At 42.6% G+C, this 14,728-nt stretch overlaps 1 protein-coding gene and 1 pseudogene across 2 annotated transcripts in view; both read right to left on the bottom strand.

Moving 5' to 3' along the window:
• LOC103725037 overlaps positions 1 to 8,543 on the bottom strand; it is a 72,548-nt pseudogene extending 64,005 nt beyond the window's left edge.
• Pacs1 (phosphofurin acidic cluster sorting protein 1) overlaps positions 1 to 14,728 on the bottom strand; it is a 148,286-nt gene that overhangs the window by 131,120 nt on the left and 2,438 nt on the right. The window lies entirely within an intron of this gene.

Here is a 14,728-nt window from a genome sequence, read left to right as displayed (position 1 = left end):
TTTCCATCTCATAAGATGAGCTTGCTTCCCCTATGAGATGACCTCTTCCTTATTCTCCATGGAGGGAAAAGTCAATCGAAGACTAATGGACAATGCTTAAAAACATTACAGCTATTCTTTGCTAGATTTTTTTTTTTAAAGGAAAGCAAGAGGACTCTATCAGTAATAAAAGCAAAGTGATGATGATACTACACACATTTAATGAACAATCCGCTCCACTAAAGGCAAGGGTATAAACAAGTTTACTGCCCAGCTTGGTGGCAGAGAGGAAATACAATTAAGTCCATTAATAGCCACAAGAGTTATGTTCCCAGTGGACCTTGGCTTCCAGAACTGCTTATTCATTTTCATCCACAGCGGAAGTGGTACACAGCAGAGATGACAAAATGCTCCTTGCATTGGACTTTAATGTTGAGAAGATTATTTTATTAAACAATGGATTTATGGGCTATTTGCACTACCATGTTCCACTGTCCATGAGCTGAAAGCACTAGACAAAAATCTGCTGTAAAGGCAATTTCAGAGATGGCTGCTACAAGTCAGATCTACCAGAGGGAAATACTAGGCCATGGTGTCCAGTTTCCTGCGGATTACCCAAAGATGTGAAGGTGATGACTTTGATGGATACAAAGGCCCAAGCACCTTCCACACATTTTTTTCTCCTCATAGCAAAGCAGTAGTGGGTAAGGAGTGTCCTCAACTTAGGTAATCAAAGTTAATTTAACAAGTGCACAGTGTTTTAAAAGCAAAACAGTAACTAATCCATAGCACTCAATTTTATCTCTAAATGACTCTCAGTTTTTGATTCTCTAAGGTTACAGAAGATTAGACATTGCTTAAAAACTCACAGTATCCCCACTTCTGAGGCACAGCCTAAGCCAGGAGGTCCTAATTCTTTCTCCTTACTCTTAAAGCCCCCAGCTTTGAATCTCATATTTTTTTTTAATTTTATTTATTATTTTTATTTTATGTGTATGCATGTATTGCCTGCATCTAGGTAAGTGCACCCGTGTCATGCAATGGCCAAGGAGGACAGAAGAGGCTGTCGAATCCCCTGGAACGGGAGTTACGGACAGTTATTAGCTGCTATCTGGGTGTTGGGATTTGAATCCGGGTCTTCTGCAAGAACAGTTGGTGTTCTTAACTGCTGAGCCATCTCTCCAGCCCCTGTATCTCATATTCTTAGGCTATACTGCCGACTGCCTCAGTGTGTCTTCAACATCAATCCTTCCTCCTTCTCCTCTTCCTTTTTCTTTTCTGTAGTGAGGGCAGTCTACATGCTAGCAGTACATGCCAGGCAAGGTCTACCACTGAGCTATATCTCCAGCCCTCGTTATTAACATTTTCAATGAACTGTTTCTTCAGTCCACAGTATAGTTGAAGCAACAAGGGACAATATTGGCTATACTGGCAATGACAAGAAACAAAAACTAAATAAAAAGCAAATACAGAAACCTGAAGAGCTGCGCTCCACATACAGTTTGCACTAGTCAGTAAACTGTCCACCCTCAACACCTGTTCATCATGACAATTCAGGTTCAATGAGAGGTTTGTCTGCTTTATGCACCCTTAAAAAGGAGCAACAAGCAAACAGGACTGCAGACTACCAGCCAAAACGGCAAAAGAAATACAGTCCTGAGGCTATTAAAGGGGAACAGTAACAATAGGTATAACAGTGCACATACCTGTAATCTCTGCACGTGGGAGGTTGAGGCAGGAGGATCACAAGTTTGAGTCTAGTGTGAGATATGTGATGAGACCCTGGATTAAAAGGAAATAAAAGAAGAAAAAAAAAGGGGGGGGGAGTCAAGGGAAAGAGGAAAAAGAAAGAAAACAACATACACACAAAGATCGAAATGTTTCAGGAGCAGCCATAAAAGTATCACATTTCTCCTGTAAAAGGAGAATGCAATTTTTCTATAGTTTGAAACAAACGGGAAAACTTAAGGAAACAAAAGAAAAATATCAACTCCAACTTAATCCCCACTTTCCTTGGCGCTGCAGAGCTTTGACTAAGCTGTGAGCTGTAAACAGGTTTAGTTGCTCTTCTGGCTGTCAAATAAGAGCCAGAGAAGTCAGCAGGAAAATGGAGCCAAGTCAAGCTCAAAACAAAACAAAGTTGTGGTTTGTAGGCGGGGCCTGGGCCTGCCTCATCTTTTCTGTTCATATAAGTGAGCAGGATGTAGCAACCAGATCCCAACCCAGCCACTGCTTCAGATCAAAACAATGTGCTTTGACTTTGTAGTCTAATAAGCTTGAGGTTTGGCAGGATCTGTGCCCAAGGTGAACTCGGTCAGGCATAGTAGTACCCATCTGTAATACCAGTACTCGGGAGCCTGAGGCAAGAAGATGGGGAGTGCTAGGCCAGTCAGGGGTATACAGCAAGACTTCATCTAAAAAAAACAAAACAAGGTGGGGCATGGTGGTACACACCTTCAATCCCTGCACTCAGGAGACAGAGGCAGGCAGATCTCTGATGAGTTTGAGAACAGTCTGGTCCACATAACAAGTTCCAGGCCAGCCATGGCTACACAGTAAGACCCTGTCTCAAAAAGACAAAAATTAAGGGGTTGGAGAGATGGCTCAGCGGTTAAAAGCACTGGCTGCTCTTGCAGAGGACTCGGGTTCAGTTCCCGGCACCCACATGGTAGCTCACAATCATCAGGATCTCTAGTTCCAAGGGATCCAACGCCCTTTTCTGGCCTCCATGGACATTTGCATGCACATGGTACACTTACATGCAGGCAAAACACTCATACACATAAAATAACCAAATCATAAAATCAAAACAAAATTAAGGTGAATCCAAGATCTTGTGACAGTATCAATGAAGAAATAAGAATTTCATCTTAATTTCAGGTTTGGGTTTTTGGAGGGGGCGTAGAGGGGTAAGGCACAGAAAAGTGAACTGACAAAAGAGCAAAATAGCAATAGTAATAATGTTTATTAAGTTCCTCCTATGTGCTACACATACAATTAACGTGTTAGTTCTACTTAATGTTCATAGCTATGGGACCAAAGTTATACCCATCTACGGATGATAAAATGGAAGCATTAGAGAAGTTAAATAATTGGCCAAAGTTACTCAAATACTACGTAGTAGAGTCAAATTCAACTCCAAGCTAAATGACACCAAAACCCACATTCTCAGCCACTATGCTAAGCAGCCCCTTGGTGCCCATAATGGTAACAGAACAGCATTCTGTAATTCCAACCAACAAAGCATAAGGCAGTTGATAACTATTTGTTAACTGTGAGAATCAAGCCAGGGCTTGGAGGACCAAATTTAAACAAGAAATCTCTCCGAAATACCAGAAAATCATGAGTCATGAATCAAATCGCAGCTCTGCCACCTAAACTGTGTGGCCTTCCAGAAATGTCTCCCCATGAGACCCTGTCTCAGAAAACAAAACACCTTCTCCTCACTGGGCCTCAGTTTTCTCTTCTGAGGAAAAGGCTCTCAGGAGCTGCCTCTGACTAGGGGGCACTCAGAAAACACTCACACTTCCAGCGTAAGCTCATCAGGGCATTCCTGAGCAGCCTTTGTCCTGAGCAGCCCTTCCCCCAACACTCCCAATCCCCTCACAGACAGTGGCACCACTTACTATCTAGTACAGATGCGATTATTTGATGGTTTACTGTCTGCCTTCCTGCACTGGAACATACACTCCAGCAGAGAACTGACTCTGTAGGCCTGTTTGCTGCCCTTTCCTCAGTACTACACGTCCATGCTTGGCACACAGAAACATGCTATAAATATTTGTTGGATGGATGAGCTGTGCATGATAGATATTCATTCAGTAAATACTAAAGATAAACAAGCACTTACAGGAAAATCAAGTGTCATCAACTTGACAAAAGTATTTACTGAATTCCTAGATACCAACTAAATAAACAAAAGTATTTTAAAAAATGAGAAGTTACGGCTGGGCGTGGTGGCACACGCCTTTAATCCCAGCACTTGGGAGGCAGAGGCAGGCAGATCTCTGAGCTCAAGGCCAGCCTGGTCTACATAGCAAGTTCCAAGCCAGCTGGGGCTACAGGGAGACCCTGTCTCATAAAAGAGAGAAAGAGAGAGAGAGACAGAGACAGAGACAGAGAGAGAAAGAAAAGAAGTTATGAAGAAGCTTTACAAACTCCAAAACGGACTGAGCAGGTGAATGCCCTTTTGAGGTAACAGGGTCAGTTGAAACTGCCAGCAAGTGGGTTGATGCAAGGTGGGTTTTTTGGTGTGCAGTTTTAAGAGTCACTCACACTCCTGTAAGTCAGCCTAATAAACCCAATAACACACTAACTGGACTTACATACAGAACCCTTTCTTTGGTCTGCTGTTGTGCCCTATCTTGGGTGAACAGATACTTATTCCCAAGAAAAGTAACGTAACACCTGGCAATCCCAGAAGCCAGTCACCAAGCACAAAAGCCCTAAGGCCTAGCTTACCAAAATTCATGTGAGCAACAGGGAGGATGGCAGCAGATGATGTCAGAGTCACAGCAGGGGGCCAGTCACATTATCATGAGATTACCTCCTAAGCCATGAAAAGGGTGTGTTGTTAAAAGAGGGCCTCATCTTACAGTCCAGTCTGGCCTAACTATGTAGCCCAGGCTAGACTCAAACTCACCACAATCCTCCTGCCTCCGTTTTATAAGTGGTAGGATTACAAGAATGACCCATCATTCCCATATTTAAAGTGGGGAGGGGTTCCAAGTGTATCAGAACATAGTTAATAGTGCTTCATCTTTTCCCACTAGAATGTGTACTTCTTAAGGATTTGGTTTGTGGCATACAGGCACTGACTGGTCTATAATCATTAGCAAAGTGAGTAGAAGGACGATTATAGAGAGGGGAGTGACATGATCAGATGTTCTTTTCTATTTATTATTTTTATTTTATGTGAGTGTATTGACTGCATCTGTATAAGTGCACCCATGTTATGTAATGCCCAAGGAGGTCAGATGTCAGATCCCCTGGAACTGGAGTTACAGACAGTTGTTAGCTGCCATGTGGGTGTTGGGAATCGAACCTGGATCCTCTTCAAGAACAGCCAGTGCTCTTAATGCTGAACCATCTCTCCACTCCCAGATGTTCTTTTAAAACATTAACCTGAGCTGGGTGTGATGGTGCATGCCTTTAATCCCAGCACTGGGGAGGCAGAGGCTGGCAGATCTCTGAGTTCAAGGCCAGCTTGGTCTACATAGTGAATTCCAGGTCAGCTGGGGCTACAGGAAGACCCTGTTTCAAAAAGACCAAAAAAACACCCAAACCCATTATCCTGAACACATGTAAGGCCCTGGGTTCAATATACAGAATAGAAATTAATTTAATTTAAAAAATTAAAACTCATTCTGAACTGCCACTAGTTAAAACTTCTGTGTGACAGAGGATAGTCATGAATACAACTGTGTTATGTGCAATATATTTGAGAGGTGTCATAAGATAGAGGAAGGAAAAGCTGATCCCCAAATTCTGAAGTCATTTGGTGGTTTTAAGAAAGAAAGAGAGGGCTGGAGAGATGGATCCGCGGTTAAGAACACTGACTGTTCTTGCAGAAGACCCGGGTTCAAATCCCAGCACCTACATGGCAGCTAACAACTGTCGGTAACTCCAGTTCCAGGGGATCCAATGGCCTCTTCTGTCCTCCGTGGGCATTGCATGACACAGGTGCACTTACCTACACGCAGGCAATACACGCATACAATAAAAATAAAAATTAAAAAAAAAGAAATAAATAGAGGGCCATCAAGATGGCTCAGTGGGTAAAGGCACTTGCCACCAAGCCTAATGATCTGAGTTTGGTTGCCAGGTCCTACATGGTTGAAGGAGAGAACAGACTCCTGCAAGCTGCCTTCTGACCCTCACGTACACTGTGGCACACACACACACAATGAATAAATGTGTCTAATTTTAAAAAGAAATAAAGGGGGCTGGGAAAATGGCTTAGTACGTACTTTCTGGGTTAGCACAAGGAACTGAGTTCAGATCCCCAGTAAGGGACAGCAGGAGTCAGAGACAAACAGATGCCAGGGCTTGCTGATCCAGCCAGTTTAGCCAAAATTCAAGCTCCAGGTTCTGTGAGAGATTCAGTTGCAAAAAATAAGGCAAGGGGCTGGAGAGATGGCTCAGTGGCCAGGAGTGCTTCCTTTGCAATCATGAGAACCAGTCTGGATACCAGCACTCATGTAAAAGCTGGCGTGGTCCCACACAAGTCTATAACCCCAGCACTGAGGGGGGTGAAGACAGGAGGCTCATTAGGGCTTGCTAGCTGTCAGCCTAGTCAAAAATGTAAGCCTCAGGTTCAGTGAGAGACCGTAAAAGGAACAAGGTGGAGAGTGATAAAGAAGAACACACGATGTCTCCTCTGGCCTCAGCACACACACACCTGCACACATATGCATGTATACCACACATGTACACCTCATACACACACACACACACACACACACACACACAAGTGGAAAGCAATAAAGACATGGACTTCTGGCTTCCATATACATATGCATGGGTGTGCACATCTGAATACATACATCACACACATTCAATACACTAAACTGAGAAAGAAGGGGGTGGTGGGGAGGGATCAGATAAATGATGGCTAAGTCGTAAGTCCTCTGTGTGTTCCAAACAATACTATAAAATCCTGGCACAAAGAATGAGCATCTCACCTATGGAAACAGACAAAAGGAAACACAAAAACAGATACACACTTTGTGGAGAATCAGAGAAAAGATGCTTTCTCTGAGATGTCCCCTAGGGGACACCTTGCTCAGATGAAGGTCCTGAGGGGGAGACATCATGGAGAGGAACTACATGTCTGCAAGGACAACAGCAGGTGCACAGAAGGGAATAAGCACTAGCCATCACTCCTTTCCTGTCTCCCAAATCTGCAGCAGGTCACTAAAAATCAGAGTAAGATGTCTATAATGCAATTTTTGAAATACACATGGCATAAAAAAACGTTTCATACAAAATAACTTGTGGCTATTACCTGGTGTAGTTCTATGTCTACAGAAGTAAAAGTACTGAAAGCAATGAAAAGATAAAATGGAAACCAGGTTTACCAGAAAGATGAAAATCATTACTTACAAGAAGAACCTGGAAGCAAGTTATCAGAGCTAGAGCTAAACTCAAATATTCTAAACTATGGAATATCTTCAAAACTTTGACATTTAAAAGAATCTGCACATTTGGGGCTATAGAGATGACTCAGCAAAGGACCCCAGTTCAATTTCCAGTACCCACACAGCAGTTTACAACCTCCGTAACTCAGGTTCCTAGGTTTCTGACACCCTCTTCTAACCTCCGAGGGCATTACACACATTGGTGCACTCACATACAGGCAGGCAAAACACTTTATACATATAAAAATTATTTTTTTAAAAAAGAATCTTCACAAACATTAAGTAAATCAGTCTTCCATTATCAACACTAACTTATCGCCTATGCCTCATCTATCCACTATAAGATAAAATAGCCTACTAAAAAATGAGCAAACAGGGCTGGAGAGTTGGCTCAGCAATTAAGAGCACTGACTGCTATTGCAGAGGACCTGGGTTTGATTCCCAGCACCCACATGGTGATGCACAACCATTTGTAGCTCCAGTTCCAGAGAATCTGACACCCTCTTCTGACCTCCACAGGCAATGCATGACACAAGTGCACTTACATTCAGGCAATATACTCACACACACATAAAAATTTTAAAAAGTAATTTTTTTTTCTTGGTCTTTTTGAGACAGGATCTCCTGTAGCCCCAGCTGGCCTGAACGTACTATGTAGACCAGGCTGGCCTTGAACTCATAGAAATCCACCTGCCTCTGTCTCCCAAGTGCTGGGACTAAAGGCATGCACCACCACACCCAGCCTATAAGATATTTTTTTAATGGTAAATAGGGCTCATGAGATGGCTCAGAAGGTAAAGTGCTTGCCACCAAACCTGATGACCTGAGTTTGATACCTGGGACCCACATGGTGAAAGGAGAGAGCTGACTCCCACGTTGTTCTCTGACCTCTACATGCACATCATAGAACACACAAGTATGCATATACACGTAATAAATAAATGTAATAAAAATAATTTAAAATATTCTTTAAAAAAAGAAAAAAATTGATGTTAGTCCTCCTATCTAACTATAGTTTACCCCCTTTACCTGTTAACAGTCCTCTCTCCATCCATCATCCCTACCTTTCCCAGCCTCTAGAAACCAGTATTCTTATTTATTTATTTATTTTTGGTCTTTTTGAGACAGGGTTTCCCTGTAGCCCCAGCTGGCCTGGAACTCACTATACAGATCAGGCTGGCCTCAAAGTTAAGCGATCCACCTACCTCTGCCTCCCAAGTTCTGGAATTAAAGGCATGCACCAGCAGGCCTGACCTCTAGTCTCTACTTTTAAAAAAAATTTTTTAACTTATGTTTATTTGTTTTGTGTAGGTGCATGCCTGTTACAGCATTCACGTGGAGATCTTGGTTCTCTCGATGTAGGTCCCAAGAACCGACCTCAAGGTCATCAGGGTTGGAGGCAAGTGTCTCCACCTGCTGAGCCATCGCCGTAGCTCCTATTCTCTACATTTATGAGCTCAACTTTTGGGGGTTCTATATATAAGTCAGAATGTACAGTATTTGTCTCTTTGTGCCTGACATTTCACTTAGCATAGTGTTCTCCAATTTCATCTACATGGCCAAAAATGACTGATTTCACTCTTTTTATGGATATTCTGCTGTGCATATATGGTACATTTTCTTTATCATTCATCCACCATCAGATATCTAGGCTGACCTCTACCCTGGCTATTGTGAATAGTGCCACAGTAAACAGGTAGGTGCACATGTCTTAGACTGTCCCTTGGTTACCTACTCAGTAGCTGAACTGCTAGTTCATCTTATAATTTTATTTCTAGTTTTGTCCCAGCAAAAGTGTTTAAGAATTCCCTTTTTACCTCATCCTGGCGAGCATTTTGTTTCTTGTCTTTTTCACAATATCCATTCTAAATGAGGTGAAAGACTAGCCCATTGTGGTTTTTATCTTCATGTCTTTGATGATTACTGATATTGAGCATTTTTCTTCACTTTATCATTTGTAGTTCTTATTTTGAGAAATATACATTTAGATACTTTTTTTTTTTTTTGGTCTTTTTGAGACAGGGTCTCCTTGTAGCCCCAGCTGTCCTGGAACTCACTATGTAGACCAGGCTGGCCATGAACTCACAAAGATCCACCTGGCTCTGCCTCCCAAGTGCTGGGATTAAAGGCATGCGCCACCACGCCTGGCCATTTTGCTCATTTTTAAATCAGATTATCTTTTTTGCTGATGAGCTGAATTCTTGGTAAATATTAATAAATAGTTTTCAAATATTTTCTCAAAAAGTCATAAATACCAGAAATATGTAGGCAATTTTTTCCTCTAAGATCCTGACATGAAATTGTGTTGGTGTAATGCTAGGTGGGGTGATACACACCTGTAATCTGTAATCGCAGCACTCCAGAGGCTGAGGCAGGAGAATCACAACTTCCAGAACAGCCCGGGCAACATGGCCAACCAAGGTTACCTAAAGAGACCCTATCTCTAAAAAAAGGGAGGGAGGGAAGGAGGCAGGGAGGGAGGAAGAAATCAGGCTAATGTAACAGAGGAAATAAATTTTTCTTTTCCTGTTTTTTTTTTTTTTTTTTTTTTTTGTAATCATTGCTGCGTTTTGAGACAGGTTCTCATATAAGCATGGACTGGCCACAAACTCTACATAACCAAGAACTCTTGATTCTGCTACCTCTACCTCCTGGTGCTAAGATTACAGGCCTGAGCCATCATGCTGGGCTGTAGAAGTAAACTTCAGCAGATGTTGTCACAGATGGTTAATGGCTACTGTACTGGACAGCACAGCTTTAAAACAAAGCATCATAGACCTTAAGGCATAGTTGAACATCCAGTAGAATGTTGCTGTTTCCTTTGGTTGGCTGGTGGGTTTTTTGAAACAGAGTTTCTGTAGCCAAGGAAGTCACTTTGAAATCATTAAGTAGCAAAGGCTGGCCTAGAACTGATCCTCCTGCCTCTGTCTCCCAAGTGCTGGGATTATAGATGTGGACTATCTATCATACCCCACTTTTTGGGCTTTTGTCTTTTGAGGAAGACTTGTTCTTAGCTCTGGCTGGCCCAGAACTGAGTAGACCAGGCTGGCCTCAAGCTATGATGCTTCTCCTACTTCTGTCTCCCAAGTACTGGGATTAGAGGTGTGAGCCACCATGCCAGGCACTGGACGGTTTCAAGACATTATTTTCTAGCTGGATGTGGTTGCATAAGCCTGTAATCTCAGCACTTCAGACACAAAGGCAGGAGATCAGGAGCTCAAAGTTAGCCTCAGCTATCTAGCAAGTCTGAGGCTAGCCTGGGTCATGAGACCCTTTCTCAAAAAGAAAAGAAATGGGGCTGGAATGGTGGTTCAGTGATTAAAAGCACGGGCTGCTCTTGCAGAGGACCTGGGTTCAGTTTCTAGCACCCAAATGGTGGCTAACAACTGTAACTCTAATTCCAGGGCACCCAATGCCCTCTTCTGGCCTCTGTGGGCATGGCATGCACATGATGCACATACATACATGCAGGCAAAACACTCATACACATAAAATAACTAAATCAAAAGAACATATTTTAATGGCTTGCAAGATGGCTCAGTGGGTAAAGGTACTTTCCATGCAAGACTGGTGATCTGAGTTCGATCCCCACAACCCTTGTGAAGGTGGAAGATGAAAACTAACTCCACAAGGTTGTCCTCTGACCTCCACACATGTGCCAGGCCACTCTCCCCACAACCAATAATAAATTTTGAAAAGGAAATGATACTTCTGGAGGTTCTGTAAGCTAAGCAGCAATGTGCCATCATCTATTTGCACTTACCAAGGAAGGGGCCGGGTCCAGGGCTGCCTTGGTTGCACCCCGCCTTTCTTTGAGTTTCCAGTCGGCTTTCTATTCTAAGCAGTTGGCTGTGAGTACCTTTGCAAAGGAACCACTCTAGAGTGGGTGCCAGCATACACATTTAGGCTCTCTAAAGCCTTTGTGTAGTGCTTGCTACTCTTGGGTCTATCTAAGCCTAGAGAAGGAAGGCAGATTCCATGAGCCTTGCCAATCTGGACCCTAATCATCTTGCTCAAGGCACTCTGAAAGAAGTTCTAAGGCCAGCTTCAATTCTACCTTTTCTCAAGAGCATTCTAAGCCCTATGCCAGAAAATCATTCCCACAGTTACCCTAGATTCCCAAAGCACTTCCAGAATGTGACAATGGAGACAGGTTAGGCCAAGATGGATCTATATGTACAGCTTCAGGTCCAGGCCAAAGCAGGATCAGAAAGTCTACTGAAGTAAGGGACTCAAAGGACACAGCCCAAACATTCTGACTTGCATTTCCTCCTGCAAGAGCAGACAGTAACACCAACGAGTCATTGGCTTGGCTAAGAAACTAGAAAACTAGCTTAAAAAGAAATCACATAACCACTAATGTGTCCCAAAAATCTATAAAACAGACTCAGTGGCCAGGCGTGGTGGTGCATGCCTTTAATCCCAGCACTTGGGAGGCAGAGGTAGGCAGAGATCTCTTGAGAGTTCGACGGCCAGCCTGGTCTCCATAGCAAATCCAGGCCAGCTAGGGCTACAGGGAGTCCCTGTCTCAAAAAGACCAAAAAAACCAAAACAAAACAAAAAAACAACCAGACTCAGTCAAAGTCACTCTTTCTGACTTAAGGAATCTGAGCTTCCAAAGAGATGATGGATAATATAACCCTGATAGGGAGGGTATTCTATTACAATACTCACATCGTGAAATCCCAATCTCCTAGCAAGCAAACAATGCTTTTAAGACTTGCAATCCTAGGTACATAATAGACATTTCACCAGCTCTCTTATTTGATCAATTACATTTACTTTACATTTATCATTTAAGAAGTACTTACCCATGTGGCTTTAGAAGTCTATTTTATATTTATGTGATGTACATCTTGGGATGGATGGTAAGTAAAATATTCCTAACTAATGGCTGAAAAGTCTGGGGCAGGGGGGAAATTTGTCCTAGTGTGCAGGAAGACCACAGAGTGAGAGATCCCAGCTTGCCTAGTGCTTCTCTGGTTAAAGAGGTGTTCATGCACTTAAAGTTTCTGCTGCAGGCTAATCCTGCTAGTTCAGCTGTGGCCTCCTCCTTTGGGTCTAACACTGCTGTCTGGAAAGGGTTAACTTTAGTGATCTCCTTTTTGTTTGTTGAATGTGGTCTAGAAAGAAATGTGACTGACAGCTGTTGAACTCCTTCCCTGAGCAGACATGAAGATAAGGACATGCAAATAAGTGCTTTGAAAGGAAAGCCCAATGTGATCCTTTGAGTTATATAACAGGGCTCATGTCGACACCTAATAAGCACTGTTTATGAAATGAACACCATTCTGTATGCTTGTAAAATTTAATACTTTTTCTGCCTCTCCTAACTTTAGCAATTCAAAAGAGAAAAGAACTCAAGGAAAAATCTCACCATATAAGGACTGAGGAGAGAGAACAAATGATGAGACTCTGAAACCCTTGCTTTCCCAACAAGCATGGGCCATGCCATCCATTCCCAATACCACACCACTGTCCCATATCATAGTGGGTCACTGTAAAGGACATCTTAGTGCAGAGGGACAGTAATGCCAACTCCTAAGCCATGAGTTTCACAAAGGGAACAAGAGTAAAGCTGCCTTCTTATAGTAAAATCTTGCTGCTGTTGGTTTTCTATTGTTTTTTGTTTGGTTCTTTTTAAAAAATATTTATTATTTTTATGTGTATGTATGTATTGCCTGCATGTTAGGTAAGTGCACCTGTGTTGTGCAATGTCCGCAGAGGACAGAAGAGGCTGTCGGATCCCCTGGAACTGGAGTTACAGACAGCTGTTAGCTGCTGTGTGGGTGCTGGGATTCGAACCCAGGTTTTCTGCAAGAACAGCCACTGTTTTTAACTGCTGAGCCATCTCTCCAGCCCCTGGGGTTGGTTCTTTTTTGATTATTAGTTTTTTCTTTTGTTTTGTTTTGACAAAGAGTCTCACGTATACCAGGTAAGCCTCAAACTCACTACATAACTAAGGATGACATTGTTCCTCCTACCTTCACTACCCAAATACTGAGAGGAAAAGCAAGTACTGCCATACCCAGTTTTATGCGGTAATGAAGCCGGTCACTGTACACACCAGATGAGTCCTCTACCTACTGAGCTACATCCTCAGCCTTTGTATATAGCTGATATTCACAGTGACAACTTCCAAGTAAGAACAGGGAGGGGGCAGGACCTTTCCCCCCTTTACTTATTCTCATCTTTCTACACTGCTTGAGTTTTTAGTCATGAACATGTGCTAATGTTTGTCTTTTTTTTTAAATGCTGGTAAAAATAGCAACCCAGAGAACCACTAAACAATTTAAAAACCAACTGTAGGTATAGTTTGAAAGTAAAAAGTATCAATTCTGAGAATTTACTAGACATTTAAGAATAGACACATAGGGGCTGGAAAGATGGCTTCTGGCCATGTGGTAAACTTACATACATACAGGCAAAACATACATACAAAATAGAGCAGTTAAGAGCACTGGCTGCTTCTGCAGAGGACCTGGGTTCAATTCCCAGCACCCACAGGGCAGCTATGAACCATCTTTTAACTCCAGTTCCAGGGGATCCAAAGGCCTCTTGGGTATTACATGACATGGGTGCATTTATATACATGCAGGCAACACACAACATAAAATAAAAATAAAATCTAAATAAAAAATAGTAGACACAAACCTAAGGAACAACTAAAATGTTCACCTTTATTTAAATGTCCAGCAAAGGGACAACTAGGCAGTCCAATAAACAAAACTATTTTTTTCAAAAGCAAATCATATTTCCATAAGCATCAAGAAAAGTGTTATAACCTTCCTAATCCTCTGCTACACTCCCTCTTTTCTGCACTAGGTGACACCGATTCCCAGTGTTGTGTTTTTGTTTGTTTTCACAGACAGGTCTTGCCACAAATCCCTGGCTGGCCTGAAACTCACTACGTAGCTCAGGCTGACCTTCAGACAGCAATCCTCCTGCCTCAATTTCTTGAGTGCCAGGCCACCATACCTAGCTCCCACAGTGTTCATATACACACCTATCTTGGATCCACCATCAGGTTTACATTTCTTAAGTGCCTGTAGCTCATAGGTTTGTGCCTCTATACAATGCTGCATGCTGCCGGTATAGTCTAAACAACACAGGCCGCACAGGAGACCTCAACTTCACCAGACAACTCAACACTTGGTTGGGCCAATAACAGGCCTTTTTCTCCCCACAGGGTGTTTTCCATCTTGAAGACACAGCAGTATGCTCCAAGAAGCACAGGTGTTTCACAAGGAGTTTGGCGGCACAAGCACGATGGCTAAAAAACAAAGCTGGAGCAAGGCAGAGGACAAGCTCAAGGACCGGTCAGTAAACCAGACAGAACTGCACGCATCCACATAGGAAAACAAGCTGACTTCAGCCTTTTACACCAAGTTCATGGGATTATTCATCTCAACACAATTCTTGCCCTGTTTCTTGGGCTAATAATTTATTATGTGGACTTTTTAGTGACCAAGAGATCTAAGGTCAAACCAAAATTCAACATCTATCCATGATTTTATTTGTCCCCTTCTGTAACAGCTTCCTCCTGTCCATTCATGCCTTTTCAATAAAACAAGCTCCGAAGGCAGCTCTCCAAATGTCACCATTCAAAC

The sequence above is a fragment of the Nannospalax galili genome, unplaced genomic scaffold (assembly GCF_000622305.1).
Source record: "Nannospalax galili isolate Female #2095 unplaced genomic scaffold, S.galili_v1.0 scaffold1328, whole genome shotgun sequence".
NCBI classification, from domain to species: domain Eukaryota; kingdom Metazoa; phylum Chordata; class Mammalia; order Rodentia; family Spalacidae; genus Nannospalax; species Nannospalax galili.
Note: the sequence above shows the minus strand (reverse complement) of the source record. Positions and strands in the feature narration are given on the sequence as shown.